The sequence below is a fragment of the Panthera onca genome, chromosome B1 (genome assembly GCF_046562875.1).
Source record: "Panthera onca isolate mPanOnc1 chromosome B1, mPanOnc1 haplotype 2, whole genome shotgun sequence".
In the NCBI taxonomy this organism is placed as follows: Eukaryota; Metazoa; Chordata; class Mammalia; order Carnivora; family Felidae; genus Panthera; species Panthera onca.
The window spans coordinates 120,456,017-120,482,567 of record NC_138342.1 but is presented as its reverse complement, the minus strand read 5'-3'; positions in this window follow the sequence as shown (position 1 = coordinate 120,482,567).

The window sequence follows — 26,551 nt, the reverse complement described above, 5'->3', positions numbered from 1 at the left end:
ATATTTCAGGCTTTGAGAACAACATGTAGTCTGTTGCATATTCTTTTTGTTTTTTACCACTCTTTAAAAATGTAAAACCTTTTTGGAAATAGCGGTGATGAGTCTACAACATTGTGAATATAATTAATGCCAGCAAATTGCACACTTCAAAATATTAATAAAAAGTGGCCCAACTTTTAAAAAAAAAGGAAACACCTCTCATCCTATTTCTCCCTCTGCCATCCTGAAGCAACTAACAGAAGCCAAGTGCTGAAGACGATAGAGTAAGAAGGTATAAAAAGCCTGACTGAATCATCACTAGGATAACCATCCAAAAATCAGGACTGCCTGTTAGAGATTTGACATAAGAAATAAACTCATATCATTTGGGGAGAATTATAATTATAATTTTAATACATATAATATAATTATATGGTATAACTATACTTTCACATGTTATAATTTTGCATACACACACACACACACACACATAAATGGCAGCTAAATCAAAAATCTCAGGAAATCTCAAATCCACATTTCAAGATATTTGATCTTCTCATTGTCAAATAAGTGCCCAACTAAAAAAGGCTTGGCTTCCAATGTTGATTTTTGTATCTTTAGGGTTTTTTCTCTGGGATGAGTTATTTAGCCTTTCTGAGCATATGTTTTTAAGATTATAATGCTTATTTCTTAACGCTATTTAAGGATTATATGAAAAGGTCTGTAAAAGTCTAGGCACTTTTAGCAGTGCTTATCACAAAATAGGCCCTCAATGTATGTTTCTTCTCTCTTACAGCTTTGGGTGTTACTATAAAATCAACTGAGACCAAAAATACCACAATAAAGGGGCATCTGGGTGGCTCAGTCAGTTGAGCATCTGACTCTTGGTTTCAGCTCTGGTCATGACCTCACAGTTGGTGAATCTGAGCCCCTCGTTGGGCTCTACACTGATGGTACAGAGCTTGCTGGGGATTCTCTCTCTCCCTCTCTCTGCCCCTCCTGTGTATGTCTCTCTCTCAAATAAATAAATAAACTTAAAAAAAAAAACAATAAAAAAAGAACAAAAACACTACATCATTCATGATGCCCTGGTGTGGTCTGATATGGAATCAATGCCTCCAGTATTTTTCCAAACTTTGTAGTGAACCACAAATCTACCTCTATTAGTTCCTTGTAGTTCACTGTCTTAGCTAAATTAGGTTAAAACTTTAATTTTCTAAAATAAATGAAGTGTAAACCTACAAATGAAAAAAAAATCCATATCTTAATAAAGTATATTTCATTTGGATGTTCTTTCATTTCCTATTTACTCTCAAGGGCCTCTTAGAGCACAGCCAAATTGGAATCCTTAATTATAAGTAGCCATTTGGAATTGCTTAATCAATGGTGACTTACAACTGAATGCACAAACTTTATTATCATAGCTACTTTCCAAATGAATTCCGAAGTATATATGTCTCGGTGTATCATGTGATTTTACTTTGATTCCTCTAGATAATGTCAATTAAACTGGTTACAAGTAGATCTAAGTACCTAAGGTATATCTACACATTTTCTTATGAGGAGTAGAGAATTTATTTCTAACAAAATATTTACCCTAGAAGTGTCCAAGCTCTTCACAAACTCTGGAGGGCTTCATAGAGCCTAGGAATGAAGGCCAGAAGGGTATAAATGTGCTAATATAATGGTGCTATGATTCTAAATAATCATATGTATTTTTAAAAGACCATAAACGGTTTTATAATGAAAAAATCTAGAGGATGTTCTAACCAAGCAATAGTGAAGAAAAATATTTGGGTAGTTTGGTAACAGTGTCTCTTGCTAGGTTTGTTGCCATTAAACGGAGTTATCTGGTATGTGTTGAAAGGTGCTGTCTTAGTTGTGTTAATGCCTCTAGGTATGTCTATCAGAGTAATGGAGTATACTGTGTCTTTCCACTCACTAATGTTTCCTTGAAAACAAAAATAAAAATTTTTGTTTAATACTGTTTACATTAGGTCAAACATGATTGTTAGGGTATGTTTACTTATGACTAGGGAGCTTATTTATTCAAGTTATGTCCCCAGGGTTGTGAAAAATCACACTCCTTAAATATTTTAGTTTATATTCAGAATGTTTTTAAGACATTTCTATATTACATTTTTTTTGATTGTTCATACTGGTTCTACTATTAAATTCCTTTCAGACAGAAGTTTTATAATTTTTCATTGACTTCCATTTATTAGAGATGCAAATAAACTCTTTCAGAAAAAAAAAGTGACTCAAGCCAAGGTTGAAGGCTTTATTCAGCTGATAAGCATCAGGGAACACTGAAGGACAGGTAACTCGTCTAGATGCAGGTCAGAGTTTCAGAAGGTGAGAAGAAGAGGACACAGGTCCTGGTGGTTTGGCTGGGGTCACAGTTTCCTCATTAAATACTGTGAAACTTGCAGTTGGAGATGTTTCAGAGTTTGTGGCTCTTGCTCAAGGTTATTAGTGCAATCCCATCCTAAAATATGTCCTAACAGTATTTTCTGAAACCTGTTTTTGCAAAGCCTTTCAGTTTGGTGGTTAAGCAACATGAAGGAAAGTGTATGAAGGTAGTAAAAAGCAAGGAAGCAAGCAAGTAAGAAAGAAAGGGAGGGAGGGAGGAAGAGAAACAGGAAGGAAGGGAAGGAAGGAAGGAAGGAAGGAAGGAAGGAAGGAAGGACGGGAGGAAGGAAGGAAGGAAGGAAGGAAGGAAAGAAGTAGACAAAGGAAAAATTGGAGACTTTCTATTATGCCTGTTTTAGTCCTTTTAGATAGCACAGAAAAGGAACATTTTTTGTACTATATGCTTCTTCATTCATATTTCCCCTTGGGTTTTTTTGTTTGTTTGTTTGTTTTTAACCCATAGCAAGAAGCAGAAAAAGGTACTTAGAATGTAACATGTCTACATTTCTACAGTACGAAAAAACATGATTACTTTTCTAATTAGATAGGCACAATTTCCTATTTTATCCATCCTACGGAGTAGCCACCATTCTGTTTGTTTCTGAAGTTTCTTTTTTATTTTGGACTTAAGGTTATTGCTATAATTTACACACCAGCTTCATGTTTACACATTCAGCTCTTTCTTTCAGAATATTGTTAGTACCTTGAAACATTCATAATCTTGATTTTGACTTTCTCCTTTTTTGTAAAAAAATATTTAATGTTTGTTTTTGAAAAAAGAGAGAGATAGAGGTTTTTCCTGGGGGGTGGACCTCTGGGGGGGGGGGGTTGGTGGGGAGAGGGAGACACAGAACCCGAAGCAGGCTCCAGGCTGTCAGTGCAGAGCCTGATGTGGGGCTCGAAACCATGAGACATGAGATCATGACCTGAGCTGAAGTCAGACACTCAACCAACTGAGCCATCCAGGCACCCCACCTAGGATACTTTTTTAACAACTTTGGAATTATAAAATCTCTGACATATTACAGCATGACTTTAAAATAAGTACTTAAATAAAAATACATTTTTTAAACAGAAAATAATGCACTCAATACTCAGTAATAATTGTGAAATCTGCATTGGTAGTATTAGAGTATCATGAAAGTCCTTTGAAACGTTCATCAATGATTGGGTTATCTACATTTGGAAGTTAAAAATTTTTTTAGCATAGCTTATTTTTCATACAAATAAAACTTCCATTGCTTTGTCCTTCTTTATTTCAATTTTCTTCCCAGAAAAATATGACTTACACACATGGGACCGAATAATTATGGGTATTAATTCTCTTCTAGGGATTCACAATTTATTGGAATTTTCTAGACCTTTAAAAAACAAAAATCTCTGAGAGAATATGCTTTGGCAATTTTTAAATTTCTTATACTAACTGAGATACACATATCATTATTAAAGATTGGTTTGTGATTAATTTATACTGTAAATTATTAAAGAATCTTTTCAAAACATTAATTTAGGTATAAGTCATTTTACTCTTTACTTCAGAGCAGACATGTGTGACTGTCAAGCAAATGGACTTGATACTTTGATGAAGTCCAAGATCTATTCAATTAATTTGCTCCCCTGATGGTTAACATGCCCAAGAAGGCTGTAAAATATTTATTTCACTCCCTTAAAGTCATTCACAAAAGACTAATGCTTTGTATATCCTATTTCAAGAAGGTACCTTAGCATTTACCCACCTTAACTAAAGACGAAAACAGACTTTGGTAACTGGATAGTAAACCTCAGAGGCATAAAATAAAACTATTTTTAGGTCGGCAATATGCATGAGACCCATACCATAAAAGCTCATTATCTATAGGGTTTTATTCTTTCCTTCCATTATAGTTTGAACTTCTGTTGCTGCCATCCATTGAATTCCCATTAATGGAACTAACTGTTCGATTAATACCCTGTTGGTATTGTCATCAAGGACTGACATGGATGACCTGGAAAATGCAGATGGTTGATGGGTGTGTAGAATAAGAGGGATATGCATTTGGGAAAGTAAAATTGTTTGTGGTAAGTCAGGTCCTAAGTGATAATTAAATGGTATTTTGTGACTATTTCAACTTTAGTAAATATTTCCATACTCCAACTTAGAATTGCACGTTTTTTCTATGTAATTATGTTCTTGAGACCCAATTGTTTGGAGTTCTATCATTTTGAGTTACGGTACTGAACAACAAAGGAAGGAATAAGAATTTTCTTTCACTAGAGGGCACTGGTTATACTACTACTGACATGAAAATCAACTACTCCTCAATACTTTAGAACTAGAACATAATAAATAATACCCTCAATGAAATTTATGTCATGTCCTTCAAAGGTAGAAGATTTCTACTAAAATCCTTGAAGTTTTATCTTGATTTTAGTAAGAAATGAAATTTTTAGACAACTAGGATGGAACCATATTAAAGGCCTCAGTAATTTGCCAACAACATCAAGCAGCAGTAGAACACCTCAGTGGTCTCTCACCACACTGGAAGGAAGGATAGAAGGAAGGACAGATGAAAGGAGGGAAGGCAGGAAGGAAGGAAAGAAAGAAAGAAAAAGAAGAAACAAAAGAAAGAAGAAAAGAAAGAAAGAAAGAAAGAAAGAAAAGAAAGAAAGGAAGGAAGAAAGGAAGAAAGGAAGAAAGGAAGACAAAGAAAGAAAGAGAGAAAGAAAGAAAGAAAGAAAGAAAGAAAGAAAGGTCAACACGTACAAAACAGTTCTAGTCTCTAACCTGTATGATTACTATTGAGCTTGCATACATTCACAAAAGATAAGCTTCCATAAGTTTACATCTGGAAGGGCAAAAGCATTCTTTCTCTTCTCTGTACTTTTCCAAGTGGGAGCAGCACAGCTCATCATGCAGCTGCTCCAATCCATTCCATGAATATGATGCCACCAGTTCAACGATCTCTAAGATAAAGACAGAACCTCAGAAATTTAAGAACCATCCCAGTTTCAAAGCACTTGCTCTCTGTTCTTGCACTCCCGTCCCCATTCCAAGTACAGTTTAATTCAGCTGATTGAGCCAAAATGGCCTTAATACATCAAGTTGACTCAAAAGTTTCCAATAGGAAGATAAGGTCAAGCACATTCATTCTGGATTTTCCTTGGTGGAGGATGGCTAAAATGTAAGAGCAAACTGAGATTAGTATTCAGAGAAATAAAGTGTGCTGAATGTGAATAATAAGGGATTGTTTAAAGAAGCTTAATATTGGGGCGCCTGGGTGGCTCAGTCGGTTGAGCGCCGACTTCGGCTCAGGTCATGATCTCGCGGTCCGTGAGTTCGAGCCACGCGTCGGGCTCTGTGCTGACAGCTCAGAGCCTGGAGCCTGTTTCAGATTCTGTGTCTCCCTCTCTCTGACCCTCCCCCATTCGTGCTCTGTCTCTCTCTGTCTCAAAAATAAATAAACGTTAAAAAAAAAAAAAAAAGAAGCTTAATATTAAGCTGAGGAGCTCATCTGGGCTCCTTGGGTCAAAGAGGAATTGAATTTATTGGAAATTTGGGGAAAATAAGTACTGCCGCTCCAAAATTCCATTATACTTGAAAGTTAACAGCCTAAAACTGTTGCACATTTCAAGCTGTTTGCTGAGTCTGGAAGCTTTGTGATTCAGATTATTCCCGTGGTGACTGCTTCCACCCCCATTGTTTTCTTTATTAGGAAGCAAAGATTCCCATATGTTTCCGTGTAAGACAGAATGACTCAGGCGTTTTATATTTAATGCACCCTTGGATAGCTGCTTTAGATTTTGTATGCTGGTACAAGAGCACAGCAATCAACTGTGACACCGTCTGTTGATGAAATGTAGAGAATGGCCCTGGAGACAGAGTTTTATGTTCTGGTTGAAAATATGCAGAAACCTGAATCTGTTCAATGCTATTATTTGCCAATATCTTTCAAATGGACTTTTGGTTCCAGCATTAGATCTAATCAAATGATGGAAGTGATGGGATTACTTTGATCAATGTAGAGATGAGATATAAGCTGCCTATCCCCTAAAACTTCTCATCAGCCAGCAGCATGTTAGCAGAAATTTAGAGACAGCTCTGAAAGAAAGAACTATAAGAGAGAACTTCCATTTTTCTCAGGATGAAGTCAGCCAACATTACCTGCAACCACATTCTTTTCTCTATAGACTGTACCCTCAATACATGCAGGGAAACTTGGAGGTGTGTAATTTGTACAGGCCTCCAAATATCAACTCAGAAAAGAAAGAAGGAGAAAAATGTAGTTACCCATCTCCATTTTCAAACGCAAACTTTTTATTCTCTCCATCGGTGATTTTTAGTATCATTCACCCAGTCAGAAGTTTGATTCTCCACTCGTTTTCTGAGACTCATTCTCCAAACACATCTTTAAAAATCCATGGTCCCCAAGTCCTATAGATTCTACCCTCTAAATATTTATTTCTGTCTCTTCCTGCTAATTTCTTAACGGAGTCTCAATAACTTTGCCTGGATTATCGTAATAGATTCATAATTAATCACTTGCTCCCAGTGCCCCCTCCTGCTTATCCATTATTTATAGGACCATTGTCCAAATTCGTGTCAAAGTAAAACAAAAACAAAACAAAACAAAACAAAAAACTACACTAGACAAAGTTAACAGGAAAGGAAGACTTTACTCAAGACTATTTCATTAAGGAAGAGAGACTGAACTCAACTCTGCTGAAACAAAAGCCTTAAGATTTTTGAAGAGCTGGGATGGGAGGAATTGTCTGTCACCCTAACACCTGCCGCCTGTGTTTGCTAATTGGCCTTACCCCCAAGGAAATAGACTTTCTTCTGCCTTCATGATAGGAAATGGTTTCACAACTTGGAGCAAGTAGCCCATGGACATTAGGCCCCTGCCTCCCACAGAGACTGGGAGATAGGGGAGCAATCTTCCTTGACTATTACATTTCAAAAGGATGGCCCCTAGGTCCTTGAGAAAGATATTCTCTGGATTGTAAAACTGGGAAGAGGCTTTTAAGGAGATTTACATACATTTCAAGGGGACAGAGAAATCATAATTACAAGTTTTCTAAAGTAAATGCTCCAAGAAAAGGGAGGTCAGGGGCCTATAGACAGAAAGAAATCCATCTAAAGTTTAGTCAGGTTGAAGGAACTTTAAGTGCATCTTGGACAGTGGCAGTTGAGTGATGTTTCCAAAATATAAATATGGACACGGTGGCTCTTTCAAATTTAAGAATATTCGCTTCTTGTTCTCATATAGAATAAAACCGAAACTCCTAACTTGTCTTATAAGACTATCTTCTTCATCTGACATCCTAGCTACTTTTCTGTATGTCTGTGCTTCAGACATTAGAGTCTTTGCACATCTCTAAATATAGTATACCTTTCTTGGCTCCTTGCCTTCATGCCATCACACATGCTATTCTTTCTGTTAAAGATAATTTCCCCTGCCTTGTTTGCCTACCAAAGTCATATTCCTTCCTTGTTACTGCCTCTGTGAAACTATCCCTGATTAAATTATTTGGTCCTTCACTGACCACATAGCAGCTTTTACATAATTCTAGCATGGACTTATAAAATTATATTATGATGGGGTGTTTCTGAATATCTTGAAGGTTGGAGCAGTTGTAGGTAGAAGTTGTGTATTTTTTATATTATTTTCCTAGTACCCATCATAGTGCCAATTGCCTTGAAATTACTTATTTAATATTTTCAACTAAATTAAAGATGTAGTTCTTAGAAATAACACCAAGTCCTACAAATGGAGCTCTTAAATGTTCTCAATAGTAGCAAATCACCATCTCTGAAGGAGATTATTTTTAAAAATAGTAAGCAAGTGTAATTTGGAACTATATTTGGATAAAGAATATAGGTAACCCAATTTTTAAAAATCCATAATAAGTTTTCTTTCATGTGTTTTTTTTTCAAGATTTTTTAAAATACAAACCAGTGTCTACCAGATTTCCTTCTTGTTAGTGTTATTTTTTAAATTAGTGCTCAAAATTTTAAGCAAAAAGCATATAATTTTAAATGGGGACCTAGAGCCAAGGACTTGCAAGGACAACACTGATTTAGATAAGTGAGATTGATATTTTTATTAACAAATTAGTCTCAGCATTCTCTTGGTGTTTGCAAAGCAGCCCTGGGTAGGGTTATGTCCTTTGTGAGTTCTTAGCAAATCTATGTCGACTGAATATTTTGGATTATTCCATTGTTTAAGGCATCACAGCAAAATAGGATTAAGTCCTCTGGCTTAAAGTTTAACACATTTGCAGCACTGTGAAATCATGCTCCATGAGAAAATGAATGCATTAGTCAGGCTTCTTGCAATGCTCAGACACTTCCCCACTGGATAGCTGCCTTACACTTGCTAGTGAATGAACTTCACTCACTAAGTGGGCTTAGTTCAATTTAAAGTTGGTTCATATCTGTTAACATGAATTATTTAAATCCCCAAAGTCTTTGGGTGGAAAGGACATTCATTAAAGTTCTTTAAAAGATAACTCAAATTTGGCTACATTAAGTTAATTCCATAAAGGGAAAATGTATCAGGTCATGTCTATTTGATATAAGATAAGATTGAAAAACTTTTTTAAAAATGTTGTTGTTGTTGAATATAATTTACATACAGTGAAATATGGAAATCTTAAATGTACATGTCAAAGATTTTAACAAATGCATACATTAGTATAGGCCACACGTCTATCAAGGTACAGAATATTTTCATCACCACAGACATTTCCCTCATGCCTTTTCTCAGTTAAAGAAAGCCCCACCTAAAACAAATACCATATATTTGTCCTAGAAGCTTATATAACTAAAATCTTACCATAAATACTTTGTTGGGTTTCTCTTCTTTTATTTTGCATAATGGTTTTGGTGAATTTTATAATGATGAATCTCAAGATTTATCCATATCCTTGCATGTTTCAGCAATCTGTTCTTTTTTATTACTAAGTAGTATTTAGTTGTATGACCACACCACGTTTTGTTGAACTGTTCTCTAATTGGTAAAACACCTGGTCTGTTTTCAGTTTGGGGCTATTGTATATAAAACTGCTATAAACATTATTGTACCGAAGGGGGCAATTGCTGAGTTGTTTGAAAAGTATATGCTTAGCTTCATAATTGCCAAACTGTCTTCCAAAGCTATTACACTATTTAACACACTCAGAGCAATAAACAAGAGTTCTAGTTGCTCCACATCCTTTCTAACATTTGGTGTTATCACTCTTTTTCAATGTAACCATTCTAATTGGTATATAGTAGATTCTCATTGTGGTTTCGAATTGCATTTCCCTGATGAGTAAAGGTATTGAGTACCTTTTCCTGTACTTATTGGCCATTTATATATCTTCTCTGGTGAAATATCTGTCAAATCTTTTACATGTTGGATTCTTTGTGGTAAAAGTTCTTTATATATTCTGGGGAAAAAATCCTTTGTCAAACATTTGTGTTAAGAATGCTTTCTCTAATCTGAGACTTGCCTATTTATTTTCTTAATGGTGAGTTTTCATGAGCATAAGTTTTAGTTTTGATGACATGTAGCTTATCAATACTTTTATAGTTAATACTGAATCTGCTCTAAGAAAACTTTGCCTAGGGGCACCTGGGTAGCTCAGTCGGTTAACCTCCAACATTGGTTCAGGTCATGATCTCACGGTTCATGGGTATGAGCCCCACATCAGGCTCTGTGCTGACAACTCAGAGCCTGGAGCCTGCTTCGGGTTCTGTGTCTCTGTCTCTCAAAAATAAATAAAACATTAAAAAAAAACTATAAACCAAAAAGAAAGAAAGCTTTGCCTAAATCACAGTAGTGAAGGTCCTCCTATGATATTTTCTAGAAGTTGTATAGTTTTAGCTTTAGGTCTAACTGTATAATCCATCATAAATTATGTTTCCTTCATGATGTGATATGTACTTTTTTTCTATGTGGATATCCAGTTCCTCAAGCACTACTAGTTGAAAAGATTTCAGTTTCTTCATTGAATTGTTTTGATCTCCTTGTTTGAAACCATTTGATCTATACACAAGTCTGTTTCTGACTTCGTCAGTGATAGAAGCCACTGCTTGATCTCCAGTGTCAGACCTGAAATACTGGGGTTCTTCTCAGTTTCCTCCTTCACCATAGTGCCCCCGCACTGAGGGTTTCCCTCAGCCCTTGGTCTTCCTCCAGTGTTTGGCTGACATTCCTTAGTACTTGGCGGAAGGCTCGGATTTCCTGTGATGTTTCTCTCAGATCTTTTCCCCACCATCATAATTAGGAAGGCTCCATATGTGCATCCATCCCTCAGAAGGTATTTTCAACTCTCCTGTTCCACCCCCAGAAGTAGAAATGCTATTATCTCATATTCAGTATAAGGCCTGGAGTGTGGGAGATTTTCTCTCAGTTCTTTTGCTTTGTCCTCAGACTACAGCAGGCTGGGGCACTTGTACCATAGAAGGTTCTCTCCATTCTCCTGCCTTGCCACCAAGCCCTCTGCTGAACACTCAGTGAAGGCCTAGGTTAAGGAGCTGGCAGGGTAGTATGGATTCACCCGTGTATGGGACCTTCAAGATCTCCAAACTCTTAGACCAAGCTATACTCAACCTTTAAAAATCCTTATAAGTTCACCTATTTTCTTCACACTGTTTTTATGGCAGTTTCCTCTTCTACTCTGTTGGAGATGAAAATATCCATGGGTTCTATCTCTCCTAAGAGAACTTGGCGTTTCTCATATTTTAGTTGATTATGTTATTTTGAGAACTTAGGTCTTTGATGGGTTAAAAAAAATAAAGTTCTTTTTTTTTTTAAGATTATCTGGCTTGATCTCATTTTGTAAGTAATTAATTTCATCAAAATTAAAAATATGATACAGGAATAGACTTCTCCATCAATATTTTTTAATATCAGAGGAAATGTCTTCTACACTTAGCTTCCCAAAATACTTAATATAATTTTGTTAAAAACTGTTGAAAGCTTAGCAGTTCTTGCACCCACTAAACCAGCAACATCTTGCTCCAAAAAAAGGTATTTATAGGACTCTGAGAAGTTTTGTAAAGTACTTGTATTATACTGAGGTTTTGTTTTAACTGTGAGATCACCTTTTTTCCTCCCTAATGGCCTCAAAATATTACCACTGTGTGACAAATATCATATGAATCAATACGACTTATGAGTTGTACTGATATCCCTGTTAATGATGCTATTTGAGCTAATTCTCCTTAAAACAAACAACAAAAACATGCTCTTTCGCAAGATAGATTGCACTATTGACTCACCAGTGAATAGTGTCTACATAGTCATAAGAGTTAAACCCTTGGGATTAATTTAACCAAAGATTTTGGAATTGCTGTATTGGTACGAGGGGAAGTGTATGGTGGGAAAATGAAACTGAAAAATCATACCTGCCAGAGAAAGGAATTAATAGATAATATCTAGAGTTAAAAATTCTATTCTATTTATATATACCACATTTTCTTTATCCATTCATCAAAGGATGGACGTTTGGGCTCTTTCCATAATTAGGCTATTGTTGATAATGCTGCTATAAACATTGGGGTGCATGTATATACAATGGGATATTACTCAGCCATAAAAAAGAATGAAATTTTGCCATTTGCAACAAAATGGATGGAGCTAGAGTATATTATGCTAAAAGCTAAGTTAGTCAATCAGAGAAAGAAAAATACCATGTGATTTCACTCATATTTGGAATTTAAGAAACAAAACAGAAGAACAAAGGGGCAAGAAAAAAGAGAAAGAATGCGAGGCAAACCATAAAACACAATTGTAACTATGGAGAAGAAACTGAGGATTGCTGGAGGGGAGGTGGGTGGGGGATGGGCTAAATGGGTGTTGGGTATTTAGAAGGGCACTTGTGGTGAGCACTGGATATTGCATGTAAGTGATGAATCACTAGATTCTACTCCTGAAACTAATATTACACCTCATGTTGACTAACTGGAACCTAAATAAAATTTTGTACATTAAAAAAAAAATCTATTCTCCTTAGAAATAAAGTATAAACTTAGCATTTAGAAATATGAGAAGAAACATGGAAGTGTTAAAATTATTGATAGCAGATGTGACCTGGGAGCAGGACTCAGGCATGGGGCATGGGACAGCTTTTGTTTCCATCATAACACTTTTTGTGGTACTCGGCTTGTGAAAAAACCATGTCCATGAATTATTTTTATTAAAGAAAGAGACACACACACATTTAATAGAATAGAACCTTCAGACATGGGTCTCATAGACAAATCTGTATAAAGTTAATTTTCTCTCCCTGATACATTTTTGTGCCACATGTATCAAATTTACCAAATTCTACTATTCTAATAGAATTTATCAAATTCTAATATTAATGAAATTTTAGTTCTTTCATTTGAAACAAAAACCTGTTCTGTAGAAAAAAAATACATCAACAGGCTGAAATGTACTTAATTTTGTAATACCAACTCCCAAGCTTAGATAACCACAAATAACATATCACTCCAGATAAATGGTTTCCTCTTTTGAATACTTTTGTACAGGTGAAAACACAGTAAGGGTAACACTGGAGGAGAAACGAGTCATGACATTAGCTGGAAAGGCACTCAAGGTAGGAGGGGGTAGTCCAATCCTCTTTGACTTAATGAGAAAGGAAATTAAACAGTTTGGACAGAATGAGAAAAGAAAGGAGAAGGGATAGTTTGTTAGCTACTGAGAGACTTTTGCGTGTCTTCTGGAGCTAACTTGTTATAAAGCACCATCCCCTCCCTCCTCAAAGTTTAAGGTCAAAAGAAATACACCATATTTCTTTACCCTCATGACAAATCTTTAAAAATGATTTCTACTTTTATTGGATCACACAGAAAAGAATTTGAGAGAACACAATCACTTTTAGAGCCATCATTTCAAATAGTTTGTCTCAGGAAGAAAAGAAACAGATTTGCAATGAAATTTCCTTTTTTCTTCTCATCTCTTCCTACCTGATGGATGGAGAATTGCTCACTAATTAGATCCACTCATTTGTTTTTCAGATCAAATCCTGAAAAACAAATTGAATAGGATTCTTCTACATATTGTCTCCAACTTTTTTTCTTTTGAGTGGTTCACCAATTTTTACTTAAACTTAAAGACCTCTTGAAGTTGATGCAATCAAGTGGCCATAAACACATATGATTTGTTTGTTTTCTTCCAAGAGGAGTTAACACATTTTTAACTTGAGGATACTTTCTTGGCAGTAAATAATTAATATCTGCGTTTTCTTATTTTAAATCTTTCTTAAAAATCCTTTGGGCACCCCAAAGACCCTGCTCTCTTGCCATTTAAAATGCTAAGATCTGGGAATGAACTGTAATTGATGGACATAAAGAAAGTGTGTTATTAGGTATCTAGATTGTTTGGTTCAGTTAAGACCGAGGTTGAGTATTTGATTAGTATTATATAAGTCCTATTAGCTCTGCTTATACAAAATTACTTAGTCGTTATGCTACTTGTATATGTGCAGACCCAAATTTCAATGATGCCAACACAAACAAGCTCACAAGAGGACAACAGTGAAAAAAAATTATCACAAGATGTATAATTGGCAAAGGACCAGATGCATGCATCTTTAGGCTAGTACCTCCTCTCTCTGTAGGCAAACCAACAGGAATCCAGCTTTTATTCAGAGATTTGCTCATTGAACAGGACATCAGAGCAAGAGAATAAGGGAAATTCAAATACTTACTGAAGCTCAGGTTCTGAGAGCCTGGTACATGTGTCACTATGAGAGGAGTATAGTTATCTCTGGCAATAAGTCAAGTCTTAAACCACAAAACCCTTTTTCCAGGGAACAAAAACATGACCGTTCCCTGCATTTGCTTGTCTCTGTAGCTCTCCTTTATCTTGGTTCCATTTATGGCTAAAACTCCTTATCATGGACACACCCCTTCTTCAGTCATATTAGCTTTATCCATAAAGTTATATTCCACTCATTTCCTCTTTTATTTTTTTTTTTAATTTTTTAACCTTTATTTATTTTTGAGACAGAGAGAGACAGAGCATGAATGGGGGAGGGGCAGAGAGAGAAGGAGACACAGAATCGGAAGCAGGCTCCAGGCTCCAAGCCACCAGCCCAGAGCCCGATGCGGGGCTCCAACCCACGGACCGCGAGATCATGACCTGAGCCGAAGTCGGACGCTTAACCGACTGAGCCACCCAGGCCCCCCCTCATTTCCTCTTTTAAACAAGACTTTGCAAAGCTCTGAATTCACCATTCTGTGCAGAGTAAAACTTGTGTTTAAATTGTCTTAGAAATCTAATCTTTAATGTTATTTTTCCACGTTTACTTGTCAATATCGGTAAGACCAGCAGAACGTTACATGGTCAGCTCAAATAACAAGACTAACAGAGAGGAAAAAAAAGATAGAATCTAGAAAGGGATCTATGTATATATGTAAAAGAATAATCATATAATAAAATGTGGCAGGTTAACCTTTGGGGGAAATAATGAACTGAGACACCACCCCCCACCCCAGCCTCACTTCATATGTTATATCAAAATAAAGGATCAAATTTTTCCAAAACCAAAATGAAACCAAAAACCTACTTGGAGGAAAGGTTCATGGACTTTCATTTGGGCTAAAGACTTTCCAAACAGGGTACCAAGGGCTGAAACCATAAAGAAAGTATTTGATTGATTTGACCATGAGTACATAGACATAAAAACTTTTGTCAAAACCATGACAAGTGTACTTGATAATATGCTCTGAGTCTTTCTCATGGCCACAGCACTTTCTTAAGGAAATAAGCATAGATTTTTTTATTTCACTACTCACCTATCCTCTGTTCTGGGTTTTACTAATGAGAGAAGATGCACAAAAGAAATGATGGAAAAGTAAAGTACTCTTCCATTTAATATTGGCCAGTGCTTAATACTACCCCTGCCTTGATCCCCTTCACATACACACTAACATATTGGACCAAGCTAGAAACATGGCCAGGAGTCTTAAGTAAGACCTCTTATTTCTTAATCCTTAACCTTTGAACCTAACTAACTCTACTTATGCTCCCAACCAAAAGAACCTGGAATCAAGAGAGAGAATTATGGTTTCAATTTACCCACCCACTCAGTCACAGAACAAAGTATGGTTGGGTCAGAGAGAGGTAGATAGATGGTCAGGCCCAGAACACAGAACAAGATGCTGGAGGTAGGAGACAAGGCAAGAGGCAAGATGCACTCAAATCTGACTTTTGATTTAAAAATGCTAACTGCTAGTGGAAAGAGCCCTTTGATCAATTAGATTAGCCACCCTTCCTCCTGGGAGAAGGTGGAGAATGAGAGGCTGAAATGTCAGATGTATCCTCTATCACACTTTCCTAAATAAATAAGCTGGGGCATGTTAAATCTTTTTTTCTGAGCAGGAGCAGAAATGTGAGAGGGGGAGAAGGGCCCCATTCGACCACACTGCATCCTTAAATTTATCCAGATACTTTGACAGAGAGGCATATATCCTAAAAGAATAATTAGAAGTATGCAAAAATATTGTCTCAAAGATATTCACTGAAGAGGTGGTTTATAACAATAAGAGTGTAAAGTAACTAATGTCCAACAATAAAAAAAAGGCTTTGAATAAGAAAATATTTTATATTAATACAATAGACTGCTATATAGCCATTAAAATCAGGTTAACAATAAATTTGGTGAAAATTGCTCATAAGAAATTATATATAATATAATCTTATTTTTATATTTAAGAAATGTACACACACAAGAATGGCAAGTTAGAAAAATAATTGCTCGTAGTGATTGTCTCTAAGTGGTAGAACCAGGTGTGATTTTAATTATTTCTTTATTAGAACCTGAATTGTCTGATCTTCCCATAGCAAATACGTAATATGAAAATTAATAATGAAGAGTGGATTGGGTCTATCACTATGAAAGACACAGCTGTGTCAGGAATCGGCAAAGAGTATTAACATCTGATTTATGCAAGAACCACTTCTCAACAACTCAATAATTGATCGAAACACTCCATTTTGGGTCTCTTATTAGAAATTGCTATGTGTCTCTTACATGGGTTTCTTCTAAAGTAAATGTCACCTGGTTTTGTCTTGCCTATTTGACCTTACATTATTCACTCTCACCTGCAGATGAACTAATTTAGAGATCTGTAGGTTCATTCATCTATCTAGTCACGCACATTTGCAAGTGGAATGAATGCATGATTTACTAGTGCCCTGGAGATGCAAAAAAGATAATAGTTCCTCCTGAGAGAAACTTTCTGCAAACTTGATGCCTATTCTGGGAAACATATCATACCTGCTTGAAATAACTTGATTACACTCACAAGATAATATAACACTGCATGACGCAGAAATTTTCACCAAGGACTGTGAAGAGTTGGACAGATCAAGATGTCCTAGCATGCCATGGTTAAGGATTCTTGGCGAAAAATCAACTTACCTTGAACCTTAGAGAGTAAATGGGATTTGAATTTGCAGGAGGGAATATTTCATTATTTTAGGGCATCAGAAATGATGAGGTTAGGGGAAGAGGAAGTTTTAGGGAACTAGAGAGATGGGGTTGGAAAACTAAAGTGGACCCATTTGGTGGAAAATTCCAAAATCCGGATTAAGGAATTCTTTTAACTCAAAAATTAAATTAAAAAAAAAAAACTGACCTCCATAATTAAAGTCACTATAATTATTCCCAAATCTGTCTATGGTGCCCATTGTTTGGCCACTTCCAGGCAATAGCATCCCCAACCAACAAGATCCTGTTCAGGATCACTGAAGAATGCTAAGTACCTTTCTCCAGCCACATTTGCAACACCTTGTAAACCCTAAGACATAGCAGGATTAGACTTAAAGATGTTATGTTAGACCATTGTGCTAAATAGGACTAGTTATGGGGGAGGGATTAAAGATTTTAGTCTTTGTGTTGGTGTGGGTGGGGAGGGGGTCTTTTTTGGCTTTCCTTTTTCACTAGAGACTCTCCACTTCTTATGGAACCAATAATGTTAACAAGAATTCTATGACTAAGAGTAACCAGGCTGACTCTCCTCTAAGGATTAAGGAAATGTCCCATTCTTTGTTTTTCCTGATAGTTTATTTTTAATGTCTCAGCCTTGGTGCTGAGCTTTGAGATTCAGGGGATGAGCTTACAGTGTCAAAGGCAAGAGCAACCACCAGGGCCATCACATAGCATAGCTCAAAAAGATTCCATACTGGGACTTGGAATTGCCAAAACAAGATACAAGTTGTATCTATCTTCTTCTTTTGTACATACATCTGTCTCAGAAATCTCTCTGGAAAAGGTGGCACTAGCAGCCAGGATTTGTGTTCTGACACCATGGATTTTAAGATGACCCCATGATATAAAATATAAGTGTCAGGATCTTCCAGTGGTTGTATAATCAAATGGCAGCAGAGACCAGGGAGTTACACAGATGTAAAAGCCAGGCAGGCATGTGGAGACTGTGTCGAAATAGAGCCTGCCCCATTGATAAAAGAAATGTTGGATTAAGCTGAGTATTTTATAAAACTATAAAATGACTTCAAATCGTCACCCAACTCTCTCAGAAATGTCTGAAATGTCAAGGAAAGACACAAAAGAATCTAAGCCAATCTCAAAGATGACCAGAAAAGCCAGAAGTCATGCATTCTTGATAATTCTTTCTAAAATATTACAGCCCCTGTGTTGGGTGAACCACCAGAATTCCCTGGCAATTGTTTAGGACCAGTATCTCTGTAGACCCTGCCTTCTTTCTCAAACACCAATCCTCATTTCAGTTGGATTAATTTTCCTTATGTGATTGCTAGGACATTAAAGCAAGATCATCCCAAGTAACAATTTTGTTCTTAAGTTTTTGGGGAAACAGCTGTACAGAAAAGGTTAAATTATTAGTGTTTGGGGAAAATGATGTGGGGAGAAAATGAAAAATAATTTTGTCTTGTTCTAACAAAGAACAATCTGTGCAGCACTTAAGAACAAAAGATCACAAAAACTTTGCTCTAGTGCATGCTTTCTTCCACTCTTCTGTAAGAGGGAGGAAGACTGAGATGGTCACAGGGGTGGGGAGAAAATATCCAAGAGGTGAAAGTGATGAGAGCACAGTGGTGACAGCAAAAATTCTGAGGTCAAGGTAATGGTATTGGGATGCCCTTGTCCATCCACCTCTTTTGGTCAACTTCTACTCATCTTTTAAATTTTTGATATTACGTCTTTCAAGAGATATGCTTTAACCCCTGTCAGGCTCCTTTCAAGACTCTTGAGTTCCTATAACACTCCCAAGAATATATCTAACGATGCACTTCCATTTAGTACTCTTTTGAGGTACAGATAGAAGTGTGACTCTGCCTCCTTTTGCCTTACCTCATCCTCCTTGAGGTCTGGGCAATTTAGCTGTGAAAGGTAGAAAACAGAGTTACGACACCCAAAATTCTGTAGGACATATGATAGAGACAAAGGTAAAATGCTGTGTAGTTTTGCCTTTGCAAAGTATGTCCAATGATAAGTTACCTATTTGTTGGCCATGCAATAAATTCTATCAGCCAATGATGGTTTCCATAAACTTTATTTACTTGTAGAATAAAGGAATATTCCACTGCCCCAATTCATGGCTAAGAGAAATCATCAGGTTCCTACTTGTCATCACATGGCATAGTCAACAATTTGTATCCTTGCCTTATCAATGTGATAATTGACTTACTGAAAAATTATATGGTATGTCCATAAGAGTTTTTATTCCTAGCAATTTGTTCTTAAAATTGTTTTTTTTTTTTTTTTGAGGTTCCATCAATAAATTCTACTCTGTTTTTTTTTGTTTTTGTTTTTGTTTTTTGTTTGTTTTTATAGCTACCAATGGCCAGCCACATACCTGACCTCCATATATACATTGGGACCAAAACAGAGTTAAAGATATTGGTGCAGAGGGCTGCCTACATGGCTCAGTTGGTTAAGCATCCTACTCTTGGTTTAGGCTCTGGTCGTAATCTCACAGTTCATGGGTTCAAGCCCCGAGTTTGGCTCTGCACTGACAATGTGGAGCCTGCTCAGGATTTTTTCTCTCTACCTCTTTCACTGCCCCTCCCCTGCTCTCTCTTTCTCTCTCAAAATAAATAAAGAAACTTAAAAAAAAGATATTAATGCAGATCTCTTCAATATATCTGATAGCCAAAGTCACTTGGGAATATCAAAACACTCTGGAAAGGAGAAATAAAACCCAGGAATTGGGTAGATAAGTCAAATCCTTTCTTTTTAGACAGAAATGCTAAAATTAAAAAAAAAAAAAAAAGTACTAGAAACAACAAATCCTCCTCCCTCAGGTAAACACCCAGAACCTCCTTTAGGAAAAGGGAGGAGAACACTCAGACCTATGTCCCAGAAAAAAAGAAAATAAGGAAATTACTTTTTTTTTTTTTAGATGGTATCAATCAACTTAATGGCTACAGCTTCCAGAAAGATCTCAGAGGCAACATGCATCATCACTGATGTGCTTGCTAGCTGAAGAGTCCCCATGGGAAGGGTGTTCATTTTGTAGCTAATGTAAATTACAGTGCCTGTCTTTGTATTTCAGTGATTTGAAGTGACATTCTATTAAAGGTGTTCCTGATATAAACAGGATTAGGTGGTAATGGGAGAATTAAACAAGAATTACGCTTGGCTGGTAACCTTGAGACTAATGGTCTTCAAGAATAACACAAAAGTCTTCCTTTCTCTCTATTTTTTTACACTGTGATTTCTCTTTGTAAGTGGCAACTTCAAGAATTGAAAACTTGTAGATTAAGACCTGTTTTCTACCACATTTGTTTACTACCATCTGCTTAGAGACTTTATCAATAATGAAATTTTGATAGTAGGTCAACCTAATGTAAGTTCCATGTTAATCACGACCTTGATACTTTGGTAAAAAAAAAAAAGTACAGACCAAATTGCCCTGCCTTTGTAGCTTAATGAGAGCATGAAATCATTCATTAGCAAGGCAGTGAACTAAACTACAAGAAAGAGTGACCATGACCTATTCGAAAGCATTTCAGCCTCAGCTTCACCTGGCACTTGGGAGTTGTGATGCAATACAACCTAGACATATTTGCTTATTGACAATCTGAGGACAAAAAATAAGAAGATGAGTAACTAAGGTAATATATCAGATAAAAAAATAATATAAATAATGTAAGCAATTACATTCAGCAGCAGTAATAGGGTCAACATTGCAGGTCTTATGTTTGTAAGATAGGTGAAACCTAGCAGATGAAACAGCTTGAAAATGAGTTGGAAGAGAAGATAAGAATTTTGGAATATCACAATATTCCCTGTAACAGGTGACAATTAACCAATACAATTCAGATAAGTAAGTGTTAAAGTTGAAATAGAGGTGGGAGAGGCAATGGTCAAATTAGCTTAAAGGCAGCATACACCAGGGCAACCAGTTGCTAAGCCAAAAAGCCTAGCAAATGGTCAATTTGTTTTGAGAATTTACTGATGAAATCTGATAGGTAGAAAAGACTGGAACTCTAAAAATTCTGCTCAAGTCCAGGAGGTATTAAAATAGAACTCTTTCAAGGAAATTCTGGACATATTTAATACTGTACTTTTTTTATCCTGAGGCTATTCTCTTTTGCTGATTATAACTCCTAAGTAATCACCTCACTAGAATAACAGGAAACCACAAAGTGCTCAGGGGAGGAGATAGGGAACACAGTTATCTAGTATTTACTCTGTACCAAGAACTGTAGTCAGCATCTAATTTAATTCACAACAATCCTGTCAGATAATATTGTTACTGCTTTTTTAGAGACAAGAAAATAGGTTCAGAGTGGTTAGGCAACTTGCCCAGCATCAGGTGACGATGAATACCACATGCGTTTCTTGACTCTGTAGGTGGTGTCAACTCAGTAATGGCTCCTGGAATTGTGGCCTCCTGGAAGACCTCAGAGGCAAAAGCTCTCCTATGTCACATTTTATGAGTATTATACCTTTGTTATTCAAAATGTGGTCCTTGGCCCACAACATCGCACTTCCTGGGAGCTAATGAGTCATAATCTGCATTGAAACAAGATCCTGAGATGGCATTAAAGTAGGATGCAAGTTTTACAAGACCTAGCACTGCCTGACCCTTTGACTTAGTAAGGAGGAAAAAAAGATTCCTAGAGAGGTAATCTTAGCACCTTCTGATTCATGGAACACTCTAAGAGCCTGATGAAAACTTTAGACCTTCTCCTAAAAAACAATATATGCACACTGATAGACACACTTATACTTACTTCTTGAGAGTTAATGACTCCCTGAAACCCATGCAGTACAACCTAGGTATCTAGATGCTAGGTTAAAAATGCCTTTGAGAGGTGATTAAGGTAACAGAGAAATCTACACAGTATACAAAGTTTGGATAGTGAAAAACCATGGCCAAAAGAGAAAAATTTACTCTTTCAATCATCAGCAGTATGATCATATAAGTTGAACCACATACATATTCTTAGAAATTGGCAGAACAGGGGTGCCTGGGTGGCTCAGTCTGTTAAGCGTCCGACTTCAGCTCAGGTCATGATCTCGCGGTCTGTGGGTTCGAGCCCCGCGTCGGGCTCTGTGCTGACAGCTCAGAGCCTGGAGCCTGTTTCAGGTTCTGTGTCTCCCTCTTTCTCTGACCCTCCCCTGTTCATGCTCTCTCTCTGTCTCAAAAATAAATAAATGTTAAAAAAAAATAAAAAAAAAAAAAAGAAATTGGCAGAACATTATCATCTTTAACTCATTTACATGGACACAATTGACTTTCCTAGAAGAAAATCAATTTTTGCCTCTATTTCTTTATTTATTCATTCCTTCTCCATGGACTTGATCAATAGTTATTTGGAGTTTCACTCCCAATGCTAAGATCTTCCATATTGATAAAATGTGGTTTTCAAAGATGATGTTTGAATGTTACATTACTCTGGGGACTTTTGGATATAGCTTCAACTATGATTTCAAAACCTAACTTCAATAATTTTATAATTATGTACTTAGTTATAAACCTGGATATTTCAGCTTTTGTATTATTAACTATAAGTCTACAGAAAAAAAAAAACACAACCAAATATGTATTTTTTATTTTGAATAGACTCTCCAAGTTCTCAACTCTTTTTCACCATTTTATAAATATTCTTAAAGCTATAAAGTCATCAAATAGGGACTTCCTTCTTTACCCTTTTCCCCCTTTCCTTTGGACTTCAGAGAACGGATATTTTTATCCTGAAGAGTTCAGTTCCTTCCTAGCCAGACTTTCACATCATCTGGAACTGGCTCTGGACAAATAGTAATATAGAAATAGATTATCATCCATCCTGTCCTCTTGCATAAAGTTTTGGTCTTGCCCAAGCCTTTACTAGTGTCTTGGTCTAGTCTTACTTGGCTTTTGCTAGTGCCTTTCTCTCTTCCATTAAAAAAAAGAAAAAGAAAAAGAAAAGAAAACTCTTGGTTTGAATTTTGCTAACATTTCTTCTCTTGTCCTCACTGTCCATGCCCCCCTAGAAGAGAATTCACTGTCAATGTAATTTCATGTTGGAATAATTTCCTCACACACATTTCTTTACAAAATCAGAATAATTAGAATTCGTTGTTAACTTTCACAAAAATGCTACAAAAATTTTAAGTTCCTTTGAGTTTATGAAGAAAAAAACCACAACTACTTAATTTTTTAAAATCAATATGAGTTCAGACTTTGATTCTGTAGTGACAGTCTGATAAAGTAACATTTTGTATAAATAACTGACCGAGCATCTTTTCACAAGGGGGAAGAAAAGGGGGAAAAAATAGTTACAAACAGAGAGGGAGAGAGGCAAACCACAATAGCCTATTAAATACAGAGAACAGACTAAGGGTGGTTGGGGGGGTAGGGGAGAGGGAAAACGGGTGATGGGCATTGAGGAGGGCACTTGGGATGAGCACTGGGTGTTGTATGTAAGCCAACTTGACAATAAATTATATTCATTAAAATAAATAAGTAAATAAATAAATAAATAACTGACCATAAACTAATCAGTAAATTTTAATGAAATTGAAACATCTGCAAAAGGCACAATTTTGACATTGTCTAAATAAATCATACCACCAATGACACTTTTTGTTTTCTTCCTTTTTGTTTTAGTTTTAAACCAAACGCTTAACACCGTAACAAGATCAAATTTCAAAGTTAAATATAATTAGTCACATGCAGAAAACTATTTAATGAGTGAATTAAAATCTGAATTTACTAAACTAATACACCTTATGGTTTGCTCGCTTTCTCAGATTCAAATGTTAAACACAAATCAAAATTGAAGTAATATTTGATTTCTTAATCTCCACAATCACTATATCATCCTTGTTTATTTCAATCTATTTAAAGAATGTGCAAGACCAGAGCAGTGAGAATACCGACTGTGCTCAAAGCCAGTGTGAACAAGCCTGAACACTTCAGAAGTGGCTGACAATCGAATCCACTAGAGTTGATGGCCAACCATGTAACTGAGGTCTCCAAGTTAGTTTCCATGTAGAATATAATGCTTATTAAAGGATAAGTAATAAATATGTACCAATTTGCAGATCACATATATATTATTTAAAACAATGTAACCTGAACAATTGCTTAACACTTGGGACTTCCAAAAATATTTTTCAGGGAAGGGTATTTTACCATTGACATTGCTTAGAATCACTGGCACATAGTGATCATAAAACCAGACAGACTTTCAGTTTCATTATTGTTTTTCAATTCTCTACAGACAATGCACCCACTTGAAGCCTACACCTGGGCTTCCATGGTCAGCCCTAGGTGTACCTCTGCTTGCAAATATTTATTCCTCTGAGCATATTTTATGTTTATTGTTTGAAATAAAATAAAGATGACTAAGAAATGAAATAAATCTTTAGGGACAAGTCAGCTTGCCTGGAAAACACTGTGGCCTCGTGGGAAACCAAGTTCCTTAAAACAGGAAAAGTCTGAAGCCCAGATGCCTTGCAGAGTTATGATCTCATCGTGTTGACAGGAGGTTATACTTCCTCTTATCTCTTCTGGTTCAAGGTTCAAAAGACCTCTCTGTGAGGAGAAAGGGTTCCTCTGCTTTGCAGACCTACCCTGTCTTACCAAAGAAAAAAAAAATCCCTTCTATATTAGCCATATCACCCATCAAAAAAGCCATTCAACTGAAAAGCAGGGAGTAGCATCACGGTGGCCATTTAGATGAAGTCTGCGGCTGCCTGTTAACTTTCTGTTTCCAGGGAGAGTGGCTTTGCTGATTTCCAGATGCTTAACCTGTGAAACACTGAAGAATCAGGGCCAAATGACCAACACAAACAATAACCATTTTAAAAAAGTACTGCCTAACATCTGCAATTTGAATTAAATCCTTCTTGTACAGAAAGTGTGATATTTTTCTTATGCTGCAGTGAAGAAAGATAACAGGTCTGTGGTTTTCATAAACTCTGGGACACCAAGAGCTTATATTGTATTGAAAATAGTGGATTTCTTTTCACATGAGATGTTTAAAGCAATGCTATTAATAATGCTGTGTATAACAGCTGCCTTTATTTATTCATAAATACAGCACAAACATCTTACTTGTCACAAGGAGAGGATTTTCTTTTACTATAAAAAGATAATTAATTCAGGCTGAATAAACTTAATGGTGCATTTGCCATCTGGGCAAAGCAAACAAAACACCAGAATAGAATTGTGTGAAGAAAAAATAATCAAAATATGGAATTAAAATACATGCTTAAGCTCTGTTTTGATTTCTTTAACAACAAATAATTTTCCACCCCAAGTATTATGCTCCTGCTTACTTGAAAGGAAATATAAAAGGCAATAGGGCATTTAAAAATACAGAACTGAACACGGACAAAAATTTCAGGTGATTTCTTTCTTCCTTTGTTTTTTACACATCAGCAACATAAGCAAAATGTTACACATAAGCGACAAAGCATCTCTTCTCATCTCTACCCATGAGGGACAGAAACTCTTATCAAATACAATCATATAGATACAAGTGTTTTGTGGACTTTAAAGAGCCATAAAAGTATAAGGGGATTCATATTATTTCCATCAGCCTGGTGTGCCCTTAGAGAGCAGAACTCAGACACACTGAGGGCTTTGACTTTATTAAATCAACTCTTGAAAGTGAACTTCGCTGACAGCCATGATCTTTAAAAACTCTGGAGAAGATGGTACTTGTCATGTGGAACCATCACTGCCCTGACATTCTAGTCTCACCTGTAGGCTTTTAGCTGCTTATTCAGAAATTTGGCTTCTTTCTTATCCTCTCCTTAAACATCTCGGATTCATCTCTTCTCAATCCTTCTGCAGCCTAACCCCCTGATTATATGTGTAATTGTGCTTTCAAAGCTTCCCCCCCACCTCCCACCACCCCCCCAGTCACACCTATCTTGCACCTTTCCATTCCCTGTTTTAACTGTGCCTTGCCACCAGACAGCAGAGCACCATTATTACCTCCTGATGCCTTCCTCTATCCCAGTTTTCTTGCTGAAGATGGTTGGTTTCCCTTATATCAAATAGTTCTCATTTAAAAAGTGATTTTAAAAAGTCCTTTTTTTCCAGAAAGGCTTCCAGGTGTGAAGATTCGGACCACAGATCAATGCTGACTGGCCTCAGAACCCAGCACTGGATTTAAGTGTTAATCCTGAGACCTTGGCCTCTCAAGTCATATATACGGCAAACAGGTTTGTTGCACTTGACAGTGAATGAATAATTACTTGCTGAAGTTGGTCTCCATTAAGTGTTGCAAGGAGTCCATTAATGATGACAATAATAAGGCCCGTAGAAGATGATGCTATTAGAAATAATTTTATTATCCTGGGATTTAGCAGTAAGGAGATTTTGACTTCAACTCTTTTCTCAACAGCAGAAACAAAACCTGCTGTATTTTTATACGTATCAGAGTAAGAGTCCCTTTCTTTTGGAGTATAAAGCAAAATTTTTACCACCAATATCCTTACTTGGCCTATGAGACCAGTTGATATTTATCTTACCAGCTTCTTTCATTGTTTTCTTTGACCCTAGCCACTCTGGCCTTTCTTCTGCTCTTTGAACGTGCTGTAATCCTTCCATACTCAAGGTTTCGGCAGGCTGTTTCCCAGACTGATCCCCCTGCAGCAAGACTTTATAATTCATAGCAGAGCTCAGATACCACTGTTCAAAGAAGCTCTGACAGCTGGGATGAATCTGCCCCTTCCTTTATATGCTCACCTC